We start from the raw sequence: 4,532 nt of genomic DNA, 5'->3' as shown, positions 1-4,532 counted from the left end.
CACTGCTACTGTTAATGCTACTGTTGCTGATGTTAGACTAGGTGATTTTTAATTTGTGATTCTTTAGAAGCTTGTAGGCTGTTGTTTTCTGTGCTTAGTAGATGGATAATGTCTAGCCACTGTACTATCCACTACACTATACTGCTATACATTCTATTGTTTTCCGCTTATACATTCAACGTATTAGGAACAATAGAAATTATAAAGCAAAAAAGAAACATTAAACAATTTTTAAATGTCTTTAATTGTTCATTTCTCATCATGGCTGTAACGGACCCAAAAGTAATATTAATATTCAATTATATTTGGTTCAATCAATAGGCTTTCTGCTCATCCCTGGGCAGAAGTTGGTGTGGGCTGCTAAGAAGTACTCTGGCATCAGATTCAGAATACTGGGTTCTCAATCCAGGCCTGCTTCTGACCACCAGAGTGGTCTTGGGCATGTCATGTAATATCTCTGGGCTTATTATTTCATTTATAATTGAGATTGTGTTGATCTCTAGGGATAACTAAAGCGCATCCCCTTCTAGTGGTTTATTTCACTCTGCCTCTGGTCCAAATTTGAGTGGCAATAAGGCAAGAATATTTACCAATAAGGAGTCTAATTACTCTAATTTCAGGTTGCTGACTGGGCCACAGACCTAGCATGTGGATCTCTTCTTTTCATCTGCTTTCTCTTTGAGACACTCACTGTCTTCTGTGGTAGCCTGGCCCATGACCATTCTATTATTACTGACAGGTAGAATTATCTTGTGTTTCCCAAAGTATCCTCTATATAGAATATTAATTCAATAAAATATTAATAAATACATCAGGAAAGTATTTCCATGATAAAGAAAAAGATTCAGAATTAAGATGTTAAACACATTTAAACTGGTTATTTTTTTTTGACTACTCAGAACCTGGAATATGCAAATGTACACTGTGAATTACCAATATGAGAGTATAGTACAAATTGCTTCCAAAATATTTTGATCATGGAATCCTCACCTTCAAGAAATATCCCAAGGGATCAGTATTCCATGGAATACACTTTTGCAAATGTTGGAAGAATATTTACCAGTTTTGGTTTCTAAACAACTGTCAACCATGTAATAAGCAAGTTTTCTATTAGAGGTTCTATGAGAAAAAGTAGCTTACCCTAAGACACAATCATTCAAAATGGGAATTTTGAAAACTTTGTATATTTAGCCACCACTACAGTATAACACATTCTATTCTTTCAATTCAAAGATCTTGAGAACACTGTAAAATTTCTGAATACTTTATTTATTTTCTAATTTTTTAAAATTTTTATTGGAGTATAGTTGATTTACAATGTTTTGTTAACTTTCTGCTGTACAACAAAGTGAATCAGTTATACATATATCCACTCTTTTTTAGATTCTTTTCCCATATAGGTCATTACAGAATATTGAGTAGAGTTCCCTGTGCTACACAGTAGGTCCTTATTAGTTATATATTTTATATATAGTAGTGTGTATACATCAATCCCAATCTCCCAATTTATCCCTCCTCCCTTTCCCCCCCTGGTAACCATATGATTGTTTTCTACGTCTGTAACTCCTGAATATTTTATTTAGGAATGTATACAAATGTGGGATGTGAGGAAGAAATCTGAAGCCCAAATCATTTCTTGGTCCCTGTTGCCTGGCTAAGTCTGTTGTACTGGTCCTCACCAGTGCTCATGTGCCAAACAAAAACAGGGCTTAACTCCCTGCCACCCAGTTTCTAAAAGGCTGTCAATCCTGACTTGGTCTTTTTGTATAAAAAGAAAAGATTGAAATTGTTACTCATGCCTGATTCATTGGACCAAAGGAGCAATTGCCAAGATCTCATCAAACCCTTAAAGTGTAATGGCTGGCAGTTCTTGTTCCAGTATGAATATTAGTGTTTTTCCTGAATGAAAGAAAACTTACTACATTCCCTTTCTTTAAAAAAGGGGAATGGAGTAAAGAACATTAGATCACAAGTCTTTACTGGTAATAGGTGTTTTGTTTCTGGAAAGGTGCTAGGTCTATCCCCCCATGACCTACCCTTTGTTTCAATGTAGTTAGCTTCTTAAATTCTATAGTATTTTGTCAAAATAATGGGAGATTCCACTGGCTTTTACTGTATCCAGACATTAGTGGAGCCTTGAATAGGTTTCAAATAATAATTCATCCAAGCCAGATTTGAATCCAGCAACGTACAAAAGAAGGTGGAGTTACTGAAGGTAGTCATAAGTAAATAGAGGATATTATATGACTTCTCTTTCTTTGAAGATGCAAGCCTTGATATTTTTTTCAGGATGGGCATTCATGACCAGTTGATATTTCTTTGGCCAAGTAGTTATGTGACCAAACCAGGATTGCTCTGTTATTTTAGAAGGCAGTCCTTTAAAAATCCAGCCATTTGGCAATGTGAATTTGACAGAGAAAATGATGGCTAAGTTAAGCCTCTTATCAATAATACCAAAGATTGTTTAAAAATAGCATACTATTTTTTTTTAAATAGAAGTAGGCTAACAGAAGTGGATCAAAATGTTAATGCCCATATAATTTCTGATGATATTTTTAAAAAGTAATACATGTACGTGATTAGAGAATTTAAATTGTATGTAAGTACAAGATAAAATATAAATGTCTCACAACCCCACCCTCCATAGAGAAAACTACTATTGATTTTTGCGTTTGTGTGATGCCTAATGATAATAATAACAATAACATATCAGCGTCCATCCATCACTGTCTGTCTCATGTATCAATTTGAAAACCATTCAACTTTTCAGGTTGCTTAAAAAAAATCATATCATGCACATACTTGTACATCTGGTGGTTTTCACATAACTTTATGTCTTGGAACTCTTTCCATTCTAATAATAATGGATTTACTTCGTTCTCTATAATGGCTACATAATACTCTCCCACAAGATCTATCATAAATTATTCAATCAATGGGGACAATTTCTAAAGTTATCTTGCACATAAAATAAGAATATATTTTCCTCACCTTGTTTTAGCCCACTGATAAAGTAGTGTATTTCCAAGAATATATTTTCTTATTAAGATACACAAATATTCTTTAGATATGTGATCCTAATTTGATAATGTTTTGAAATACATGTAGCCTAAGTATCCATTGGCATAAATAGTAACTATAGGAGGTTTGAAAGTCAGAATTGGCAGTTATTCTCCTAAAGCCATATATAGAGAGGATCTGGAATAGAAATGTTGTTTTCTGTGGTGATCTTGAATCAAAGAGGAAAACACTGAGCCAAATTTACTTGTGATCACAGTTTATATTATAATCTGACAGACCAAGGAGTTAAGACTAGGAAAGGGAGAAAGGGAAACAATTGTTGCATGAGCTTTATGTGCCAAGGACTGGGTTAGGTGTTAACACATTATTTTTAGTTAAGGGATTATTGTTATTAATTATTTAATAATTAGCTTTCCTGAAGCTATTTCCAGCCACTATGAGATGGATATTGCAGACAGTCAAGAGTCTTTATTATTTCCTTAAATGTACTCTCATCCATAACAGTTCTGCCTCTGTGACTGATGATAAAAACTAGAAAGGAGAAAATATTAAGAAGGCCAAGATGGACTGAGATTCTTTCTAATATCAGCAATAACCTGACAGGGCTGTAAAAGGTACATGAAAATTAAGTTATTCTTTCAGACCTACCAACCTAGCAAATTTTAATGTCAGCCTTGCAGATGATTATGATCACCAGATACAAAGCTTAGGAAAAATGTTAGGACATATGCAAGGGTAATTAAGAAACTGGCAAATTAAAATTTAAACGAGGACTTTCAATAATGGCATTATTGCAGTGCATTTCTTCACTGACCGATATTGGGTGTTATCTATCCTTTCATCACTTTGTTGTGTGTACCTGTGAAAAGGCATTGGGAAATTTCACTTTAGGAAGATAAGAAAGAAGTTAATCAGTCAGACCTTTCTGCTTTCCAGACTGCAATTTTATCTCTGACAGTGACACTCTCACCTGTACTTCAGAGGGTGGGTGATTATGAGCATGAATTATTGAGCCCAGTAAGGATTCAATAAATGATAGCTATTGTTACGATGATCACTGTTACTACAGTTTTACTTTTGGCAGTTCACTCATTTCTGGCTTCCCTTAATAATGAAACTATCAGTCATTCATTTTCTATAATTCTGTTTCCTTTTAAGTCTATACCATCTCTCAAAGTAACATATTTCATATGTTTGTTGCCCGATATATAAAGTAGCATTTCTTTTTTTTTTACATGCCTTAATGACATGACACCTCATTCTTTAATCTGTTCTCTTCTTTTTGATAAGTCTGTATTGACTGTATGAACACCATTCATGATCGTATTGATGTCAAGGAGTAGTGAAAGAGTATGGCATGAGATGTCGTGTAGATGTGGATTCAAATCTTATCTGAGTCTCTACTGTTAGGTCAATAGCAATTTGGGGGCTGTGAAGATTAAGTAAAATGACATATGGAAAGCCTATAACAAAGTGCTTGACAGATAGTAGGTGGAGAGAAAATATTATTT

This window comes from Delphinapterus leucas, chromosome 2 (genome assembly GCF_059928025.1).
Source record: "Delphinapterus leucas isolate spDelLeu-1000000601 "Yukka" chromosome 2, BTC_Dleu_Yukka2, whole genome shotgun sequence".
Classification (NCBI taxonomy): Eukaryota; Metazoa; Chordata; class Mammalia; order Artiodactyla; family Monodontidae; genus Delphinapterus; species Delphinapterus leucas.
This window is presented reverse-complemented; position numbering follows the sequence as displayed.